Source organism: Antechinus flavipes, chromosome 2 (assembly GCF_016432865.1).
Source record: "Antechinus flavipes isolate AdamAnt ecotype Samford, QLD, Australia chromosome 2, AdamAnt_v2, whole genome shotgun sequence".
NCBI classification, from domain to species: domain Eukaryota; kingdom Metazoa; phylum Chordata; class Mammalia; order Dasyuromorphia; family Dasyuridae; genus Antechinus; species Antechinus flavipes.
Genome location: NC_067399.1, coordinates 514,696,573 through 514,720,722, shown reverse-complemented (window position 1 = coordinate 514,720,722; position 24,150 = coordinate 514,696,573). Strand labels below are relative to the sequence as shown.

The following is a 24,150-nucleotide window of genomic DNA, read 5'->3' as shown; positions in this document are numbered from 1 at the left end:
GCCATTTGTAACTCAAGACCCAACAGACTTTTCCATCTGATTGATAGATAAAACCTTCTACAAGTATTGTTTTTCTCTTATAATATTAGGCCTGGTAGCCTTGAAACAACCAGGACAGTTTCCTCTTAAGAGAGGCTATAATTTATAGAATCTATGCATGGAAACCATTGTTACAAGATTAGACCTCATACTTTTGAGGCCTTCATGACAGTCTCTCCTTAAGGGAAGCTATAAGCTTATAGAAGACGCTTATTTTAAAATACTGAAAATATTTTTCAAAGGTTAGTACAACCGTGTTCCCCAAGTAATATTTTGTCCACTACCTGATTGTTTATCTCCCTGATATGCAAACTCCCAAAATAATACTTTATCTACCACCAACTTGTTTTTTCTCCTAATAATAACCTTCCAAATAATATTTTACTGTAACCCCTAATATCCAAAGTTTTCAGCTTGGAGAGGCACCCAAAATCAGATATAAGGATCCCACCTTCAACGTAGCACTTTGGAACATATCTTCCTCTCTGTCAGGGACATACCTCCCTGCTGGAATTCCCCTTCCTGCTGGAGCACTCCCTTCCTGTGAATGCTCCCAAATCTATATATTCCCTAACACAGCCCTCCCCTTTTGTGAATTATACTATTCTCTATATTAGTATATATGCCTAAGTATATTAGGTCCCCTTTTCTTCTCTCCTTCTTTCCCATTACTTGCAATAACATTTTTTATTGAACTGATTCCCCTGGTTTAACATATTATTGTCATCATCACCCAAACTCATTATATGGTTGTTTTCTCTGACATCTTTAGCTGGTTCATCTCTCATTCCTTAAACATAAACTGGATACCTAGATAAGGACTTGAGTTATTGATAGCCACATCTACAATGGGGGAGAATGATACTGTGAGCCCAATTGTAGAAAGCGAGGACCAAGGCCCTGCATCCTTCCAGGAGAGACTCCCTTATGCCAGAGGACTACCTCAAAAGAACTGGCACAGTGCAGTGACCAGAATCCCAAAACACCTTCCCTGCTAGAGAGTGAGCTCTTTGTGAGCTGGGAATGTTTTGCCCTTCTGTATGCTTAGTGCTCTTAGCACATGGAGCTTTGTAAACACTTTACAATAAATGTTTTTTCATTCATTTTTTTAAAAAAGTTGTATGCAATAGATTTGCAGTTTAATATACAATTCTCTTTTTCTGTCTATGTATGAAAATGTTCATGTTTGTTGATATTTGTCAAGGTCAGAATAACTAAAAATAAAAACTTAATTTCTTAAAATAGATGATTGCTAGAGAGACACTATCCTCTTCAGCCAACAATGACAATTAAGTCATGAATTCGGTCTTTAGGGCAAGATGTTGATCAAACAGTATGGCAAAAAGGGACTCTCTTTGAAAACTTAGGTTTCTTTTTAGCAGAGGATCTCTTCCCACACAGAGAGGAAGACTTTGGTACCTGGACTTTGATTCATGCTTTGGATAAGGGATTAAAGCAGAGAAACATTAGGGATTACAAGAGCACTTCAGGAATCAATCATTACTTAAAACACGTTTTTCTCCCTCCTCACAAAAATACCTGCTCTATAATCGTACTAAAGACAGAAAAGCCAATGGATAAAAGGGTAGATGACGCACCTGTCCTGGGGTGGTAAGTGGGGTGTGAGAGCCTGGAGAACTGCTCAGTGTGAAATCTCTGGCTAAGACACCAGGTGGCACTCAAGCTTCTCCAGCACCCAGTTCCCCTTCAGTCCCTTTAGTGGGTGAGAACTAGTCAGTCTGGGTTCTCTGGAACTCAGCCTTCCTTTTAGTGCCTTCAAAAGCAAAGATTCTGTCATTTCATCTAGCAAATTATACCCTAATTTCGGGTATAAAATATGAAGATTTCAACAGTTATTCATAATTTATCAAAATGGCTCATCTCCCATGTCTAGTATTCTTATTTCCTTCCCAATCCCTTTCATTATTCAATGGGAATACATATTTACCTTCATATGTGGATGAACTATTTATTAAATAAAATTGAAAACTACAAAGGGTATCTTTGAAAGAGATTTCAAATAAATGGTACCCCATGGAACTTTCTCCCATCCTCTTCTAAAACATGCCTTCCTCTCACGAGGAAAGAGGGGTCATAGGGCCCTAAGAACTTGGTTGAAAAGCATTTCCAAGTGGATCTAACAAACGGGGAAAGGGAACCATTTCACCATGCAAGAGGAGACAATCCTATATTCTGGCTTCTATAGGGACAGCCTTAAATACAGGTGAAATCTAGACTCCTATGGAGTCAGCAGGATGGACAAGAGAGTTTTCTGAGATCAGGTTCTGCTTTTCCCCAGGGGGGGAAAGAATGAGGAAATTTCAGGGAAAGAAAAGCTAAGCTGTTTCTAATAGGGATTACAATTTGTACTTCAAGGATGCAACAGCTCAGGGTTACTTCCGTTTGCCATGGAATAACCAGTTTTGTAACATTGATGGTGTTGGAGCTATCTTTATGAAATTCCTAACCTCAAGAAGAGGAGGAGAAGATCTCCAGCTTTGTTCCAGAGTTGAAGAGATTGTTATAAGGAGCAAGTATTAAACGTACAATAGTTATGGGGTTCAGGAAGTCTGACCATAGTTGGGGGAAGGAGGAAACTGAAGATCAAAACTGATACATCTATGGTTGCATCAACATGATAGCATTTATAGAGCACTTAATATGTGAGAGATGCTTTACAAATATTACTCATTTGGAGCAGCAGCTGGGAACTTTGCCCGAGGGGCTATCAAACTTTGATCCAGCAGTGTCTCTACTGGGTCTGTATCCGAAAGAGATGTGGAAAAAGGATCCACATGTGCAAAATCATTTGTGGCAGCCCTTTTTGTCGTGGCAAAAAAACCCTGGAAACCGAGTAGAAGCCCATCAGTTGGGAATTGTTAAATAAGTCATGGTATATGGATATAATGGAATATTTTTATTCTATAAGAAACAATCAGCAGGATGATTTCTGAAAGGCCTGGAGAGACTTCCATGAACTGATGCTAAGTGAAATGAGTATAATCAAGAGAATATTGTACACAGCAACAACAAGATTATGTGATGATCAACTATGATAGACTTGGCTCATTTCAACAATGAGGTGATTCAGGCCAATTCCAAAAGACTTATTATGGAGAAAGTCATTTGCATCCATCTACCTCTCAGACCCATGGAAAAGGAAAGAATTTATGGTCAAAAAGAACATTATGAAATGCAAAATGTATAATGTTGATTATATTAAATTAAAAAGGGCTTGTACAAGCAAAACCAATACAGCCAAGATTAGAAGGGAAGCAGAAAATGGGGGGAAATTAACAACTAAGAGTTCTGATAAAGACCTCATTTCTAATTTTGACTCAAATTTATAATACAAGCTATCCAACATGAAAAAATCTGGAACAAGGTTTTGAAAGGATGAATATTAACTATCTCTGCATGTATTTTGAAAAATAAAAAGCTGTTATAAAAAATTTTAAACAAAACAAAACAAATATTACTCATTTGATTCTCACAACCTTGGGAACTAATTACTGATATTATTCCCATTTTATTGTTAAGGAAACTGAAGCAAACAAAGATTGTGAATTGCCCATCACATAGGAAACTGAATTTAAACTTGGACCTTTCTGAGTCCAGGTCTAGTTCTTGTATCTAAAGGGTTGTCTAGGTCTGGGAATGTTCCCTAATTACTCAAAACTTATTGGGTCAGTCCAGGAGGTTAGGGCAGAGTATACTGTAACAGAACCTGTTGCATTATGATTTGTACCTTGAAAATGAAACAACCCAAAGGCCCAGTATTCAAAAGTGGAGTGTATACAGGCTTAGCCAAATACAGCAATCAAGTGTGGGTTACTGAAACAAGAGAAAGAACTGATTATAGTTGAATACAGGTCTGCTGGGAGCCACTACACCAAAGCAATAAGACAGTTGAGGACCAGAGATCGTCCAGCTCTTTTGGTAATATCCAGAAAGCATATCCAAAAAGGCCAAGTAATGTTTTGCTACCACTGTGGATGAAATGTATGTTTGATTTATTCAAAAAATAGATCTGATATGGGTTTATCCCAAACTGCATTCCACCAGAGCAGTATTAGAAAACAGTACAGAACCTAGGGATAGGCACTATGCCAAAAAATTCCCCTTGTGTTACCAAGCTCTCCAGGGTCCTTTCCATTGAGACTCACATATTGCTGTAATGGTAAGAAATCGAATTCTCGTGCTAGGGATAAAAAAGAAATCAAATGACAATTATATTCCAGTCATTTTATTAACAGTACCTGAAGTTATTGTTGAGTCATTTTAGTCATGTTTGTCATCTCATTTGGGATTTTCTTGGTAAAGAAACTGGAGTTACTATTTCCTTATGCAGCTTATTTTATAAATGAGGAAATTGAGGTAAATAGGACTATGTGATTAGCCCAGGGTTACATAGATAGTCAGTATCTGAGGCTAGATTTAAACTCAGGTTCTCCTGACTCTAGGGCCAGCGCTCTATCCATTGTGCTACCTACGCTGCCCACAAGCCATCTCACTGCCCTAAAATCTATATAGGAGTTGAACTTCATGTATAAGTAAGGAGGATGATCTAAATCTGATAACATCATAATGTATTTAGAGTTTCCCAGGGAGGTTGAGGATGCCATCTAAAAGGAACATTACTATATTGGATATTTGTCATGATTATTTTTTTTCTTTTAAGACAGGGTTCAAACCAAACAGGAGGAAGGGTTTTATTTGGGATCTATTTCCTAAAAATGACTCATATAAAAACAATAACATATGTATGTATGTATGTATGTATATATATATATATACATATATATAATGTAAATAAGTAAAATTTATAAATAACATATTTAAAATTAAAAAGAAAAAAGTAAACACCACTTCACTGGTATGAATAAACCCAGCAAACAATTCTAGGGATCTAGCATTGATTAGTTACCCACTCTGATCTATTGAAAGTGGTGGCAAAGTGCTATGACTTCAGTTGTACTGGTTCTCTACTTGAAAATCCTAACAATCTGTGCTTGCAGAAACTTTAGGTGGATGGCGGCAAGTGTTTCCTTGAAGCATCAAGGACTCAATCCATCCTCCACTTACTTCCCTAGTAGTCCCAGAGATATTGGATTTTTGAGACTTGTATTTAAGGAATGAAAGATATATCTCTCAGCAGGAAACAATACAATGTTTTTATTGAAGGAATGGGATATAGATGTATCTAAGGGATAACACGAACAATTTATATCTACAAATTTCCAACATTTTCAAAAATGATATGAAAAAATCCCACTATTAGAGATGAAGGACCTCAGACCCTCTCTGAAGAAACTGTTGGACAACGACATCAGAAAAGAATTAGTTCCACCTTCATGATTTCTCACCTATAGTGATGGGAAAGGAAGACTGGGAAAGTCAAGATGTGTATAAATGACCAAACCATCATTATCAGAACTAAGTTACTACATCTCTAATTTAAAATGTGGGGAACCAGAACTTCTGAACCCTTTTTGGGTGTCACAGATTTCTTTAACAGCCTGATGAAGCTTATGAAATCATTTTCAAAATAATGTTTTTAAATGTCTAAAATGAAATAAAAAGGATTACAAAGAAAAACAAAGGTTTTTCCATTCAAATTCATAGACTCCCCCTGAACTCTATCCAGAGACCACCCCCTCCCCTTAAGAGTTCTTGATCTAGACTGTTTCTAAGTAGCCAGTGGTTCTTAATATTGTTAATTCATAAGAATTACTCTAAGATATATGTTATCAAAAAAAGATAAAGAAATGGGTCTCATCTTTCCAGCAGGATTATAGCAATTAGATCTCGTCACCCCCGCCCTGAGATTTCTGAGATTCTCTGACACTTTTTAGCAGTTTATGGAGAAAGTATTTAGAATTGTAAGCTACTTAAAAGTATTGTGTTTTTTTGAATGATCTTATTATATTTGGGGAGATACTGGAAGAACATAAGAAAAGATGATTGCAGGAATCAGATTGATGAAAATTTGCTAGCCTAAAACTGGCAACTGACAAGCACTACTTCTGGGGAGCTTTGCCAAGTATGTGTGGATTACTTATGATAGCTGACATTTATTTGGTTCTTCAAATTTGCAAAGCACTTCATAATTAGTTCATTTGATCCTCACAACAAAGTTGGGAGGTAAGTGCTTTAAATATCCTCATTTTACAGATTAGGAAAGTGAGGCAAAATGGCTAATAAGTAGTGTTCAAAGCAGGATTTGAGTTTAGGTAGTCCTGAATCTAGTCCAGCACTCCATCCCTTATGCCACCTGATTTATGGAAAACAGCAATTTTGATTTCCGAAGGAAATAAAACAAAGGTGACAGCCTCACTTTATTCTTTTTCCAGCTTGCTCTTGAATTGGTTTGTATGACAGGAAAGAGGTATTATGGGTGTTGAATGAGGAAATCCTCATCCATATTCTTTGTAATTTTAGCAAATCCTTGAGATGTTTTGAAGGAGATTTGTCTTCCTAACTCAGGGCAATGATAGGAGTTCCAAAAGAAAATTTGTACTCTAACTTAGATAAGAATTTAAATTAATAACCCTAAGAAGCAGATAGGAGTTCAAAAGTTAGGCTTTAAAATAACGAAAGGAGTTAACAAGGAATTGTTTTTGCAGAAACAAAATCATCATTGGAATGAGAAGAGAAGCAGTAACTGGAGAAAAATATTTACATCAAATATCTGATAAAAATCTGATATCACACACACACACACACACACCCCTAATACATAAGCCAAATACAAAAACATAAAACCAACAGTTGTTCCCCAATGGGAAGTGGTCAAAGAACATGAACAAAAATTCTCAAAAGAATTGTAAGCTATCACCAATCATAAGAGATTGATCCAAATCACTAGTAATCAGAAAATGTCTATCTCAAAACAATATCATACACAGCAAATTGACAAAGATGACAAAAGTTGTAAATAGTCAGTTTTGGAAGGTTTGAAAAATATCAACAATTGATGGAGTTGTAAATTGGTCTAACTCTTCTGGAAGGCAATTTGGAATTATGCTAAGAAATTGAGTAAAATGTCCTTACTCATTGACCCAAAGATTCCACTGCAAGGTATATATCCCATGAAGATCAAAGATAGAAAGCTTCATTTAGAGCAGAACCAGGAGATCATTATATAGCTCAACAACGATACTGTATGAGGATGTATTCTGATGGAAGTGGATCTCTTTGATAAAGAAAGCTAATTCAGTTTCAATGGATCAAGGATGGACAGAAGCAGCTACACCCAAAGAAAGAACACTGGGAAATGAATATAAACTGCTTGCATTTTTGTTTTTCTTCCCGGGTTATTTATACCTTCTGAATCCAATTCTCCCTGTGCAACAAGAGAACTGTTCGGTTCTGCAAATATATATTGTATCTAGGCTATACTGTAACCTATTCAATATGTAAAGGACTGCTTGCCATCTGGGGGAAGGGGTGGAGAGAGGGAGGGGGAAAATCGCAACAGAAGTGAGTGCAAGGGATAATGCTCTAAAAAAATTACCCTGGCATGGGTTCTATCAATAAAAAAATTATTTAAAAAAAAAGAAAGCTTCATTTATATAAAAATATTCATAGAACCATTTTGTAGCGATAAATAACACATAAGAAACATGTGGAACCATGAAAAATACAAAGCAAGGCCTATATATGAGGAACACATGATTAGGGCACATAAGTGAAAGGATACCCATAGGTGACGCTATCAGCTGGTCTTGGAAAAGGTTCTGAGATCCTTTCTTCCCTCTCCCTTTTGGAAAGGTGTTGGAGTGTTCAAGGAGAACTAGCACCTCTGGTCTGAGAGCTTGCCAAGCTCTTTTGAGGACTGCTCATCCACCTTTCGCGTCCATCTTTCACCCATTCTCACCTGTGGCTCCAAGCATTTGTAGCATGAAGTAGGGCCACACCTTGCTAAACTCTTAGCAGACAAGCTAAACCAGGATGAAGACAGCTGACAGAACTCAAATGGAAGCATGTGAAGACTTGCCCCATTGGAAGGATGGATGAAAACAGTCCACAAAGGCAGCTACCTGCAGTGGAGCATTTAAAGCTTGGTCAGACACTGGCATCTATCCAGTGTCATCCACAGGCCCACTGACAAGTGAAATGACTTAGTCTAGCAGTGATGACTTGGGGTAGACCTTAATGATTCTGGAAGACAGAGCAAGGCTGACTATTTTGTGCATTTCTACCTCACTTAAGTCCAATTAGCTCCAAAGTCAAGATATCACCCATGATGTCATTGGTCCTCTTCAAAAATGAAAGCTAAATAGTATTTTCACCCTTCTTTTGGTTGGTTGTTTGCTTTTTCTTTTTTCCCTTTTGGTCTGAGTTTTCTTCCACAACACGACAAATATGGAAATAAGTTTAGAAGAATTATACATATTTGACCCATATCAAATTGCTTGCTGTCTTGAGGAGTGGGGAGGAAGGAAGAAAGAATTTGGAACACAAAATCTTACAGAAATATAATGTTAAGAACCTTAAGTGTATTTGGAAAAATAAAATACTGTTGAAGGGAAAAAATGAAGACTATACAACAAACAACAACCGAAGCTCACCTAGGCCTCACCTATTTCTACCCTGCCCCCTTTTTTTCTCTGACTAGAAACTGGAAATTTAATTAGTCACAGCCTATTACAATTGCAAGCACACTTTTAGCCTAGGGACAATTTAATGGACCTTTTAGGTCCTTGTGGTTCCTTTCTCTGATGTTGTCTGGAGTTTACATCAGAAGAAAAGTTATTAGTATAATAACATATGCTCAGAGATCCTACTTGGGAAAATTCATAACATTACAGCTGGCTCTTTGTCCTAATTAAAGTTTTCTCTATCTACAGCTAAATCTTGGCTTGTAGATATGTTTGAGGAAAAATAAAGATATCCATAATGTTTAGGTTAAAAAAAGTTAGATGAGCACATTACAGTATCTGTTACTGGACAAGTTTGGGAAGGAAAAGTTAAGGGAAAAGCAGCTTGTGTTGGGGGAAGGTGCCATCAAAAAGGTAGGTACAAGCAGTAACTTCAGTCCAAGTCTTTTATTCTGAGATGCTTTCAAGGCAAGTGTCCCACCTTGATCTCTACTTCTCTGCAGAAATTCAGCTGTTCTTTATATTTTCACTTTTCAGTTTCTCCTTTCATTTATTGTCTCTGTGCTGATAACTCTTTTCTGTTCTTGTTCAGTGAAGGTGAAGGGGGTATTTCCTATATAATCTTGGTCTCCAAGAATGTCTATGTTCCTTTTAGAACTCTTGAGAGCCACTCAAGTCATATCTCTAATTTGAGATGAGTAAAAATGATGTTGAGGTACAGTTTTGTTCAGGGCAAGATCATTTTAAAAATATCTTGTTAAATTTATTTTTCAAAATGTATACATAATGAAAAACTACATAACAGTTCATAGTTTCATGAAGGATCCTTTTCTTTTGATTTGAAATATTTATATTTCTTTTTTTTAGCATTTAACAGTATTTTTCCAATTATATGTAAAGATAGTTTTCAACATTAATTTTTATAGATTTTGAGTTCCAAATTTTTCTGCTTTCTTTCCCTCCCTCCCCTCTCCTCAGAGATTAAGCAATCTGATATGTTATACGTGTACAGTCATGTTAAACATATTTCCACATTAGTCACGTTGTAAAAAAATTAGAACAAAAGAGAAAACCATTGAGAAAGAAAAAACAAACAAAAAAAAGTGAAAACAATATGATTCAATCTGTATTCAGATTCTACACTTATTTCTTGGATGTCGGTAACATTTTTCATCAAGAATCTTTTGGAATTGTCTTGAATCATTGTATTGCTGAGAAGAACTAAAACTATCATAGTTGAAGATCACACAATATAGCTACTAATATATATGATATTCTCCTGGTTCTTCTCACTTCATTCAATATCAGTTTCAAGTTTTTCTGAAATCCACTCATTCATCATTTCTTATAGAATAATAATATTCTATTACAATCATATAACACAACTTCTTCAAATGCCCAACTGATAGGCATTCCCTCAATTTCCAATTCTTTTTTTGTTTGTTTTTTTAGGTAACTTTTTTTCTACCTAATGGTATTTTTTCATCAAATATATGTAAAGATAGCTTTCAATATTCACTTTTGTAAGATTATCACTTCCAAAATTTCTTTCTCTTTCTGTTTCCCCTCTCCAAGATAGCAAGCAATCTGATATAGGTTATATGTGTACAATCATGCTAAACATACTTCCACATTAATCATGTTGTAAAAGAAGCTTCAGAATATAAGGCGAAAAACACAGAAAAGGGGAAAAAGTGAAAATAGTATGCTTTCATTCACATTCAATATCCATAATTCTCTCTCTGGAGAGGCATTTTCCATCACAATTGTCTTGTCATTGTATTTCTAAGAAGAGCTAAGTCTATAAAAATTGGTCATCACATAATTTTGCTGTTACTATGCATAATGTCCTCCTGGTTCTGCTCACTTCACTCAGTGATAGTTCATCTAAGTGTTTCCAGGTTTCTGAAATCTACCTAATCATCATTTCTTATAGCACAATAATATTCCATTACATTCCTACACCACAGCTTGTTCAGCCATTTCTCAACTGATGGGCTTGATTTCTCATTTTTTACTACAAGAAAAAGAGATGCTATAAATATTTTTGCTCATGTAGGTTCTTTTCCCTTTTTCATGATTTCTTGGGAATACAGACCCAGTAGTAGTGTGGTCAAAGTGTATGCACAGTTTTATAGCCCTTTGAGCATAGTTCCAAATGGCTCTCCAGAATGGTTACATCAGTTCCCAATTACACCAATAATGTATTAGTGTTCTACTTTTCTCATATCTTCTCCAACATTTATCATTTTCCTTTTCTGTCACATTAACCAATATGGATAGGTATGAGATGGTACCTCATAGTTGTTTTAATTTGCATTTCTCTAATCAATAATCATTTAGAATATTTTTTCATATGACTATAGATAAATTTAATTTTTTCATTTGAAAACTGCCTGTTTATATCCTTTGATGATTTATCAATTGGGAAATGACTTGTATTCTTATAAATTTGATTCAGTTCTCTATATATTTTAGAAATGAGACCTTTTATCAGCAACATTGGCCGTAAAAAAATTTTTCCAACTTTCTGCTTTCTTTCTAATTTTGATTGCATTGTTAGTGCAAACCCTTTTTAATTTAATGTAACCACAATTATCTGTTTTACATTTCATAATATTCTCCATCTCTTATTTGGTCATAAATATTCCCTTCTCCACAGTTCTGACAGATAAAGTATTTCTTGCTCTCCTAATAGAGCAAGATCATTTTAATCTTAATTCATTTCATTTTAATAATAATAAAATGGGTAGCTCTGATACCTCAGCAGTAAGCAAGGATCTGAACATGATCAATTCATTAGCTAGGCTACCAGAAATCAATAAATTGGGTCATTGGTCTCTCTCAATGACCAGAGACCTAAAGTAAGGACCAGAAAGGTCTTTTAAACTTAGGTATGTCTTTCTTCTGATTGGCCTGACACTATTTGGATCTCCCCTGGAACAGGCAAAGCATTCATGATTGGTAGATATTTTAGGGAGAAGGTGGGATAGGATTAGAATTCAGATAACCCTCTCTAATACTTGTGGTCTCTTACTTGCTTTATAAGATCCAGCTGCCTTTAATACTCTTCTGTAGGGAAAAAAAACAGCTTAATTAGGTTTCCTCCCCATTTGACCTCCTCTTGGAGACCAAGTCACCATTAACTTTGATGAGGAAAAGCAAGGACAGGAAAGCTGTCTCCTGGCTCAGTCCAAGCTGATTAAAGAACATATCCTCTGGGGAGAGTTGGGAATTATCACATTACTCCATCATGCCCCATAGAAACTGCCTAGTGAGATACATTGTTGGTGGACTTGTGAACGGATCCAGCCATTCTGGAGAGCAGTTTGGAACTTTGCTCAAAAAGTTATCCAACTGTGCATATACCCTTTGACCCAGCAGTGTTTCTACTGGGCTTATATCCCAAAGAGATCTTAAAGTAGGGAAAGGGACCCACATGTGCAAAAATGTTTGTGGCAGTTCTTTTGGCAAGAAACTGGAAACTGAGTCGATGCCCATCAGCTGGAAAATGACTGAATAAATTATGGTATGAATTAATAAATTAATGTTGTGGAATATGGATGATATTCCATATTCCATAGCATTAATTTATTAATTCATACCTTAATACATGAGCTGATGCTGAGTGAAATGAGTAGAACCAGGAGATCATTATATACGGCAACAAGTATACAACAATCAATTCTGATGGACATGGCTCTCTTCAACAATGAGATGATTCAAACCAGTTCTACTTGGTCAGTGATGAAGAGAGCATCTACACCCAGAGAGAGAACCGTGGGAATAGAGTATGGAACTCAACAAAGCATTCTCACTCTCTGTGTTGTTATTTGTTTGCATTTTGTTTTCTTTCTCAGTTTTTCTTTTTCTTCCTTCTTGATCTGATTTTTCTTGTGCAGCAAGAATATTTTTTTATTCTTATATATCTTTTATATCCAATATTCATATATTGGATTTAACATGTATTTTAACACATTTAACATACATTGGACTACCTGCCAGCTAGGGGAGGAGGGAAAGGAAAGGAGGGGAAAATTTGGAACAAGAAGTTTTGCAAGGGTCAATGTTGGAAAAATTACCCATGCATATATTTTGTAACTAAAAAGCTTTAATTTAAAAAAAAAAAAGAAAGAAAAGAAAAGAAACTGCCTAGTGAGTCAGACTGAAAAAAGTGGGGTCTGACCAAATAGAAAAAAGGATGGATTCCAGATTAATGCAATGCAGCATAATATCAATTTTTCTCAAACTCAAAGATCAAGACAATTGTAAATTTCTCTCGGGATTGAGAAAGTACACTTGTCCCTCTAAACTTTAAATCCTAGGATGCCAATAAGTTCTCAGACTTCTATTAAACATGTAAAGTTGTGGCCAATGCAAAGTCTCAAACCCAAAGCTACAAAACTGTCTATGTTCTCTAGTGACTAAAGCATGCTACTTTGTTCATTAAGTTGGGGTCCTCTTGTTGTCTGGGACTTTCTGCCATATGTTCTCTGCTGAATATAGCTATGAAATTACTCTCAACTGTCATCTGCTGGACATCTCTGATGTCCTTCCTTACTTTGGGAATGAGTTTCAAGAAATTAGATTCTTTCCTAAAAGATTCTTTCCTTTAGGAAGAAAATTCTAGCAGCTACTTGATTTAAAGATATGAGGAGCCATTATTATCCCTCCCTTTTTAAAAATGATGAACAACTCTGCCAACTAGGCAGAGAAGGCTTTAGGCAACTTCAAGTCTTTCTTTTGAACATCATTTCCTCTTTATGAGTTTGGACACCAATACTTAGTTACAAAATTCCTTTCATTGTTGTTATACTTAATTGTTAGTTTGCATACTTTTTTTGTTGTTGCTTTTTATTTATGTTGGGATTTTTGTTTAAGTTTGTGTATTTTCTTTTTTTTTTTCTTTTGTTTTGGTTTGGGGTTTTATGAAGCAATTGGGGTTTAGTGACTTTCCCAGAGTCACACAGCTAGGAAGTACTGTGTCTGAGATTGGATTTGAACGCAAGTTCTCCTGACATCAGACCAATGCAGTTTCAAAAATTACCAGGGACTCCACTTAACAAAACAGTGAAAAAATTATGTGGAATGGTAAGACAAAATTATTTTCAATTCCTCATGATTGTCATTCAAATAAACTTGTTGCAAGAATGGAAGAACCAGGTAGAGTTGGCAGAGTCTGCTATCTCAACCTAGCTGCTTTGTTTTACATTCCTTGCCATATTATATATCTCTGCCAGTAACAAAATTACTCATCTCCCTCCTTTAAATTTAGAGAGGTTTATAACAGACAGTTATCTACAGAGTGATATAATTTTTGGTCAAGTCAAGAGGAAGTCATCTAGCATATGGAATGGATCTTCTACTAACAATTTTGCAGCAGAAAAAAAAATATATATATAGAAGAGACGTAAAATATTTATTAGTAGAAGGAGTAATAATGCCAATGAAAGCATAGGTCCTTAAATTACTAGAATGTAGCCTAACATTGCCAGCGTATCTTCCTAGATTTTTTATGTTTCTCTTGGGTCTGAGGATGATGATAGAATTTCTATGTAATTCAATTTTATTTTATTTTTTCAGTTCCAAATTCTCTTCTTCCTTAGTCCCTCCCTCATCCATTGAGAAGACAAGAAATATAAAATTCTAAAATATATCTGGGACTTTAAAATGACACTATTGTCCCTTCGGTTAGTACATTGCCTTCCTCCCTTCCGCTTTTTCAATATGCACAATATGAGTAGAAAAAAGAGAATGACACAAGATAACATGTGAGCCTGAGAGAAATAATGCCAGACTGTATATGGGTCTGAAGGGAACTTGCAAAGAGACAGTTCAGGAGAGCAACGAAACAGTCACAAACAGAAAGAAGCTAATTGCTGGCCACTAGTTCCATTAAGACTCAGAGAAAAGAATTCAGTGCCAGAAGATGACACTGAACTGGCAGCAGAACCAACCTGATTCCCCACTCTGCTGGGACCTCCCACAGGGTAATACCTTGAGTCATAGGAACTGTGAAATACACTGAAAGAAGGCTCTAAAGAGGGAGAAAAGGGTTCTTTTGACTGGATAAAGGCTCAGATGCAAGTCTTTTCTGTGTCTATCACTGTGCTAAATAAAACCTATTCCATAAGTATGCTCTTTAAATTAGCCTAAGTACTTGCAAGGGAGATGAAGGCCCTTTTGTTGGAAGAAAAATGAGAAATAAAATTAAATTCCTGGAATTTCCAGGGGGCATACAGCCAGAGAGATTTTTGTGAGAAGCTTCCCAAATCATAATCAGGGATTCAAGGTAGGAGGAATATCCTGACACTGGGTTATAAATATTAAGATATAATTTTATATAATGGGGACTTATAATAAAGTATAATATTTTTCATTCTCTTGCTTCATTTTACCTATTGAGATATTCTTTTGTATCTTAGTTTCTATTGTGAACTATGCTTAAAAGTTACAAAGTCACAGTTACAGTTTTTCTATATTTCATGCTGTTAAACTATCTCTCCCCTTACATACAACACACAACACAGGGCTTTTTGCAATTCATTGAACATGATACTCTCCTTACTTATGGCTTTTTCACTAGCTGTCCTCCATGCTTGAAATATTCTCTCTCCTCATTTCCACCTTCTGGCTCCTCTGGAAACCTTCAAGTCCCAGATAAAAATTCACTTTCTACAAGAAACCTTTCCCAATCCCCTGTAATTCTAGTCCTCTACCGCTGTAAATTATTTCCAATTTATCCTGTATATATAACTTGTTTATACATAATTGTTCACCTGTCATCTCCCCTTTAGACTGTGAACTCCTTGAAAGAAAAAGCTTGTCTTTTATAAACCCAGAGCTTAGCACAATGCCTGACAAATGGTAACTACTTAATAACATTTAATCAATTTATTAATTAGTTGCTGTTACTTCAATCTTTTCCCCTTGAAAACTTCTTTAGAATTATAAATTAATTGTTTCCTCTGTTCTCTCTGATCTTCCTCAGCAAATGAAAGAATCAGCAGTAAGAAGCCTGGGTAATTTCCTCACAGGATAGTAAGCTCCTCCTTATATACACATATATGAAGTTTGTGAAGCCTTTTACTATGGGCTTACACTACTGAATTGTGTTGAGTTCCTGTTGTCCTATAACTCTTAGTCTTTTTCTTTCTAAAGATATTTTAAACTCTTTTTGCAGGATAGTTCCTTGGACTGCATCCTGACTTCCAATAGTCTTTGGAACACATTATTCCATTCCTTCCTCCTTTTCTAGTGAGGGTAGAATAATTTTGCATTATTCTTATTATATAATTATTGCAAAATTGTATACAAATTTCTTTTCTTTTATATTTAAAGGTTTTTCTTCTGATGGTTTGAAGAACTTGTTTCTGAATCAAACTCAAATCAAAGATTTAATACTTTGTGTTTTGGAGTTTGAAACCTTGAATTTTTTCTGGAGGTAATCTGTGAATTCTTTCATTTTGAATTTCATTTTTATGTTCAGAATTTCTGACAATTTTTTTTATTTCCTTGATTATGGTGCTAAGATTTTTTTGTCCTATTGTGTTCTGGAAAATCTATGATCCATATGTTATCATAGCATATTAAGCACATATGTTCTTGTTTTTTGTTTCTCTTTTTCCAATCTGTCTTTCATGTCTGTGTGATTATATTCCCAATCTACTGTTCTCTTTCCTTTCATTGGCGAGGCTTACCATTGAAGATTCAAGTTTTTCTATTCTACTAATTATTTTTGCTGTGCAGAACATAAATTTTGCTCTCATTATTTTCATTTTTCTTTTAAGCCACTCAGAAACAGTGTGCTATGGTTCCATATTCTCTTCAATTTACAGAGGGTCTTTTGTCTCAAGTGTGAGATCATTTCCTTTCATTTTTTTAGAATGTATTCATAGATAAACTTGTTTACTAGACTTGGAGGCCATATTTCCTTCTATTATCATTTTTTCCTGTTATTTTATCTGTTTATGTTCAAGCTCTTTAAGATTTAAGATTTCTTCTTTCTGAAATCTTTGGTACTGTCAGTCTTTTCCCCTCCATTATTTTTTTCTTTATTGCTCACTTCTGACTCTCTCCTCTCTTGTTATAGTTTCCTTTAGGGTTAGCTCTCAGAGGGTCTCAGCCTCCTCAAATATTGGGCAATTTATAGTTCACTAGCTTAGGTCTCTATCCTAAATGACTTTTGGATGGTCATAACTGACTCCACTTTAATGCTGTGCTCTTCCCTTCAGCTTGGTGGGGAACACAACTCCTCATATACAACATCTTGGTGTCTTGGTGATTATACATTTTCTTTGTTCCTTTGGTCTGTCACTAGCAGTTCATAGCATGCTGGCAATGGAAGTTCAAAGTCTGTTGTCCTAAATACCATCAGTTTAGAGCTACCAATGATTCAGAGCTTTGTAGCACTGATGCTTCCAAGTTGTAACAACTAGCAGACTTATTTGGTGAAGGGATCTTAGGCCTTTTTTAGTAACTCTTCATAGATTTCATGGACAAAAACTCTGAACAAAAATTATTCAGTTTATTCCACAGCCACCCACATCCTCAGACCCTAAGTGAAAGTTACAACATAAGGATTTGGAAAATTACTTCACATCCATCAAATTTGAAAAAATTCACAGAAGTAGAAAATGATTGTTGTTAAAATGATTGCAGGAAAACAAACATACTGATACATTGTAGGTATAGCTATGGATTGATCCAAACATTCTGGAAAACAATGTGAAACAGCCCAAAAGTCACTTAACTGCATACACTTTGGTTGAGCAATATCATGATAAAACCTCTCCTTCAAAAAGATCAAACTTAGAGTAAAATAACCTATATGTACAATAATATTTATGTCAGCTCTTTTTGTAGTGACAGAGACCTAGAAATAAAGGAGCTGCCCATCATTTGGGAAAGTGGTGTCGAATTTAAATAGAAACAGGAGTCACTACGCCATACATAAGGATTCCTGTGGGCCACATGTTGACATAGTTTTAAAATGTGATATTAATTAGTTTTACTGAATTTATTTTCTTAGATATTTCCCAATTACATTTTAATCTGATTTGGTTACACTCAGGAGTATCATAGGCTGGATGTGGCCATTGGCTATTCATTTGATACTTCTGATCCGGGAAATTGCTGAACAAATCATAACATATGTATGTAATGGAACGCTATTATGCTGAAAGAAATGATAAAAAGAGACAATTTCAGAAAAACTTAGCAAAATTTATAGAAACTAATGCAATGAAGTAAGCAAAATTCAGAGAATAATAGCAACAATATAAAGTAAAAATAACTAGAAAGAACTAAAAAATCCGATTCATGCAATATCAACCACTATTCCAGTGATGAAAAATGCTATCTTCCTCCTGACAGTGAAGTGGTTAACTCAGGGTCAGAATGATATATATTTTCAGACATAGCCAATGTGGAGATTTATTTTCTTTGAATATATATATAATATATATATAATACATTTTGTTTTTGTCTTAATAGCAGGTGGCATTAGAAGTATAGGGGAAAGGCAATTAGCCATGGAGTTGCCAGAATTTTTATAGAAAAAAAGAAAAGAGGGTCATTGAAGTCTTTTTTAATGCACAGAAGGAAGATCAGTAGAAAATACAGATGAAGTCGAACAGCTTTGAAAACAAGTTAGATTGGTTGTCTACTCAAGAGAGGCAAGATACATACTTATAACTGTATTGCAAAGCCTCTTTTCTGTTTTGTTTTGTATATGGAAATGCTCATTTTATTTGATGCTAAGTTCTGAAATGAAGGAAAAAAAGAAGAGAAGGAGGAGGAAGAGGAGGAGGAGGAGGAGAAAGAATAAGAGAAGGAAGAAGAGGAAGGGGAGGAGGAGGAAGGAGAAAATGAATAGGAGATGAAAAGGAGGAGGAGGAATCAATCCAAGGGCAGTGAGTGAATATCCAGCCAGATCCTCCATGGGTGCCTGCAAAAATTGAAGGTGTGCAAATCCCATTATGAATGAAAGGAATTTCAGAGATCATCTAGCCCCACCCCATTACTCTATAAACAAGAATAATAAGGCTCAGTTCTTTTCTGGTGGCAAAAAAAAAAAAAAAAAAAAGGAAATTGAGGGAATGCTCATCAATTGAGGAATGCTTGAACAAGTTGTGGTGTATTATTATGATGAATACTATTGTGATATAAGAAATTATGAGATAAGTGCTCTCAGAAAAGTCTGGAAAGATTATATGAATTGATGCAAAATGAAATTAACAGAACCCGGATGATCAACTGTGAATGAATGAATACAGTGATTCAAGACAAATTGAAGAATTCATGATAAAAAATGCTATCACCTTCAGAGAAAGAACTAGTGAAGTCTGAACACAGATTGAAGCATAAGTTTTTACTTTATTTTTCTTGGGTTTTTATTTTGGCCTGTTTTCTTTCACATGACTAATGTGGAAATAAGTTTTATATGACTACACATGTATAACATCAAATTGCTTGTCTTCTCATTGAGGAGACTGGGGAGGGAGGAAGATAATTTGAAACAATTTTTTAAATGAATGTTGAAAATTGTTTTTCATGTAATTTGGGAGCAATAAAAACCCAATTTCTTAAAAGAGGAAAAAAAAGAGAAAGATTAAGGGACTTGAACATGAGTTAGGGCCTTGTAGTTCCTACAAACTTGTAGGATTCAAATCCTCTGATTCCAAGTTCAGATTTTTTTTTCACTCCACCTCACTAGGTGGACTTAAGTTCACTTTTTCAAGTTACCCAGGTATACGTGGAAGTTACCAATAGACCCAAGTTATAAAATAAGATGTCCATAATCATGCCATTCTTAGTGCACTATCCCCTCATTTTACAAATGAAAATGAAATAATACATATGAAACACTTTCCAAATCTTAAAGTGCTACATAAATGTTAGCTATTTTTATTATTATTATGGAACTTTGTGGCATAAAATAGGAATTTGGCCTTGAGCCTCAGATCTGGGTTCAAATTGCATCTTATATATGTATTGCTTATGTAAATGGTTCAAATCAATTAGCCTATCAGTATTCTTAGCAATTCTCTCAGACCCTGAGTTACAGAGAAGGTGTTCTCTTACTTTGAGAAGAGACTTTTCTCTCAGGAAGTTCCGTAAAGCAATGAAATCACAAGGACAGTCCTTATTCCTAACCTTTTAGAGAATTGAGGTCCATAAAGAGGAAGCGATTTTTCCCAAGATTTGAACCCAGGTCTTTTACTTCTAAGTTCAATATTTTTTCAATCATAGGTTTGAGTTTCAATCAGCTTTGCATTTTAGTCTGTGACCTCCATGACAGCAAGGACTATTTTTTGCCTTTCTTTGCATATAACATAGTGGTTGGCACATAGTCAGCATTTAATAAACACCAGTTGACTGAATTCCAGTGCTATCACTTACTGACCTAGACAAATTATTAGACTCTGCTTCTCATCTGTAAAATTCGAAATTATGTTTTTATTACCTATAATACAAAGTTGTTGTATGGAAGCATATAAATGGATTTTTTTTTCTTTTAAGTTCATTATTTTCTTTTCTCTCTCTCCTCTCTCTCTCTCTCTCTCTTTTTTTTTTTTTTTTTTTTTTTTTTTTTTTTTTTTGGCTGAGGCAATTGGGATTAAGTGACTTGCCTAGGGTCACACAGCTAGAAAGTGTTAAGTGTCTGAGGACAAATTTGAACTCAGGTCCTCCTGACTTCAGAACTGGTGCTCTCTCCACATTATTTTCTAAAGTGTTCTTTTCTTTTTAAATTTTGAGTTCCAAATTCTCTTCTTCTTTTGCTTCCAACTACGAGCCTTATTGTGCTCTTTTTATTATCCTTCCCCTGTATCTCTTATCCCCTTTCCCTCCTATTTCATTATTGGACAAAGTATATTTCTTTATCCAATTGATTATGTTCTCTTTTTGAACAAATTCCAATGAGAGTGAATTTCAAGTATTGTCCCCCTCTACAATTTTCCCCTACACTATAAAAGCTCTTCCTTGCTTGCCTCTTTTAGGTAAGAAAAATTTCCCCATTCTGCCTTTTCTCCCAGAATATTCTTCCTTCTCACTCCCTTTTTTTTTTTTTTTTTTTTTTTGCTGAGGCAATTGGGGTTAAGTGACTTCTCCACGGTCACATAGTCAGAAAGTGTTAAGTATCTGAGGTCAGATTTGAATTCAGGTCCTCCTGACTTCAGGGCTGGTGCTCTATCCACTGCTCCACCTAGCTACCCCTCACCCCTTCCTTTTAGGAGGTGGGGATGGAGATCATCCCAACCTAAATCAATTTACACTCATACCCTCTGTTTATATAGACTCCTTCTAACTGCCCTAATAATTTCTTATAAGTTCTTAACAATTACATGTGTTATCCACCCACATAGGAATATGAATAGTTTAACTTTATTGAGTCCCTTATGATTATTCTTTCATGTTTACCTTTTTATGCTTCACTTGAATTTTGTGTTCAACTGTCAAATTTTCTATTCGGCTCTGGTCTTTTCATCAGGAATATATGAAAGTTTTCTAATTGATTAAATATTCATTTTTCCCCTGCAGAATTATACTCAATGGTTAGGTTATTCTTGGTTGTAATCCTAGCCCCTTTGCTTTCCAGAGTAATATATTCCAAGCCCTCCATTCCTTTAACATGAAAGCTGTTAAATCTTGTGTGATGCTAACTATAGTTCCATGATATTTCTTTCTGACTGCTTGTATTATTTTCTCCTTGACCTGAGAGCTCGGGAATTTGGCTATAATATTCCAGGGGGTTTTCATTTTGGGAGGTGATAAGTGGATTCTTTTAATCTCCATTTTATTCTCTGATTCTAGGATACTGAGGCATTTTTTCTTGATCTCTATGTCCTTAATTGTGCCTTTTAGGTAGTCTAATAATTCTTAAATTATCTCTCTTTGAACTATTTTTCAGGTCAATTTTTAAAAATAAAATTCTTTACATTTTCTTCTTTTTTTTCTTTTGATTTTAATTGTTCTTGATATCTCATGGAGTAATTAACTTTCATTTAACCAATTCTAATTTTAAGAAAGTATTTTCTAATAGAATGGAAAAAACTAGCAATTGACCGACATCTAGTATCCTATACCAAAATAAGGTCAAAATGGGTTCATGATTTAGATATAAAGGATGATATAAAAAATTAGTAGAGCAAGGAAAGAAGAAATTAAAACCATTTCTAGTCATATGAAAAAATTTTCTAAGTCCCTATTGATTAAAGAAATGCAAAGTAAGGGAGTTCTGAGGTACCACATCACATCTATCAGATTAGCTAAAATGGCATAAAAAGATATAAATGATGGAGGGGATGAGGGAAAACTGAGACACTAATTCATTGTTGGTTGAGTTGTGAATTGATCCAACCATTCTGGAGAGCCATTTGGAACTATATCCAAAGGGCTATAAAACTGTGCTTACCATTTGAGCCAACAATGTCACAACTGGGTCTGTATCTCAAAGAAATCATAAAAAAAAAGGAAAAGAGCCACATGTACAAAAATGTTCACAGAAGCACTTTTTGTAGTGGTACAGAATTAGAAATCAAGAAGGTGCCCATCAACAAGATAACTGTATAAATATGTATACATATATTGCATTTAATATATACTTAAACATATTTAATATGTATGGGACTACTTGCCATCTAGGGGAAGGGGTGGAGGAAAAGAGGAAAAAAGTTAAAACAGAAGTTTTTGCAAGGGTCAGTATTGAAAAATTACTCCTGTATATGTTTTGTATATAAAAAGCTATAATAAAAAAAAAGCTCATCATTTGGGGAATGAGTGAACAAGCAGGAGCCTATGAATGTAATGGAATATTATTGTTCTATAAGAAATGAACAGGCTGATTTCAGAAAAGCCTGGAAAAACTTGCAAGAACTAATACTGAGTGAAGTGAGCAGAAGCAGAAGAATACTGTACCTAGTAACAAGATTATGTGATGATCAGCTATGCCAGACTTGGTTCTTCACAACAATGTAATGATTCAGGGCAATTCCAATAGACTTAGAATAAAAAATTCTCTCTGCATCCAGATAGAGAACTATGGAGACTGAATATAGAGCAAAGCATAGAATTTTCAACTTTTTTATATGTTTTTTCTTTCTTGTATTTTTTTTCTTTTGTTCTGATTTTTCTTGCACAGCATGCCAAATATGGAAATATGTTTAAAAGGAGTGCACATACCTTATAGCAGAGTTCTTGTTGTCTTGGGAAGGGGAGAGGTAAGAGAGGGAGAAAAAATTGGAAAACAAAATCTTACAAAAATGAATGTTGAAAGCTATCTTTATGTGTACTTACAAAAATAAAATGCTATTGATAATTTTTTTTTAAATTTCAGTGAGCTTTTGTACCTTTTTTTCCATTTGGCCAGTTCTCCTTTTTAAGGAATTCTTTTCTTCAGTGAATTTTTATGATGGGTCTCCTCTACTCTGCCCATAGCTCCTCTGCTTTGCCCCTCATCCCTTAAGAAGGAATACCTGCACCAAATTCATCTCCATCCCTGCCTTTGTGAGGAGCAGTTTTCAGCTGCTGAGTCAAATGTTATCTGCAGTGGTGTTAAGATAGCCAGAGATTCAGAAAGAATGAAACCTCAGCATCTTAGTAATATCAGGTCCCTTGACCCTCCCCAGATGTGGAATCTAAACTAGCATTGTCTCAAGGGATTGACACAGAAGCCACCTTCATTTAAGCTGAGACTGCCACTATGAGGGTTGGGGGCCCTGGAACTGGGAATGGGGCTGTATTTGGAAGTCTCATTGGTTATTTCAGGAATCCCTCTCTGAAGCAGCAGCTCCTACACCATGTCCTACATCATCCTGGGCTTTTCCCTATCAGAAGCTATGGGGCTTTTTTTTTTTTTGTCTAATGGTAGTCTTTCTTATCCTTTTTGCCATGTGATGGAGTCATATCTTCCCCTACTCACAATGTTTCCGAATGTTTCTCCTTTTCCTTATGGTCTTTCTATGTCTTATCCAGCCTTCCCTTCCAATTCCCCCAGTCAAACCTGGGGAAAGTTGTGGGAAGTTGAGGGAAGAAAAATACTGTATGAATAAGCTGTTTTTAGAATTTTTGTGCCTCTTTTACCAAGTCAGTTTTTCATAATTTCTTTTTATCACTAATTTCTTTTTCCAATTTTTCTTCTATTACTCTTTATCTCTTTAATACTTCCTGGAATTCTGGTTAGACTTGTGTTCAATTAGCAATTTTTTGAGGCTTTGGTTGTAGCTATTTTCACATTTGTTTTCTTCTTCTGAGATTGTATCTTGATCTTTCCTATCACCATAATAATTATGATCAAGTTCTTTTTTTGTTGTTTGCTCATTTTCCAGACTATTTCTTAACTTTGAACTTTTTATTAAAGTTGTTCTCTTCTCAAGCAGGAGTGGGGAGGTACTATTCCAAGCTGCAGGCTTTCTCACACTGCTGTTTTCAGAGCTAATTTTGGAGATCAGCAAATTTTCAGTGCTTTCATGGTGGTATGATCTGGGAAGAGGTGTGATCACTGCTC

The 24,150-nt window shown here is 35.3% G+C and overlaps 1 pseudogene; it reads left to right on the top strand.

The window, feature by feature from the left end:
• The first annotated feature begins 8,963 nt into the window (after positions 1-8,963).
• LOC127546868 (ATP synthase F(0) complex subunit C2, mitochondrial-like) lies at positions 8,964-23,540 on the top strand (annotated as a pseudogene).
• Positions 23,541-24,150: the final 610 nt, after the last annotated feature.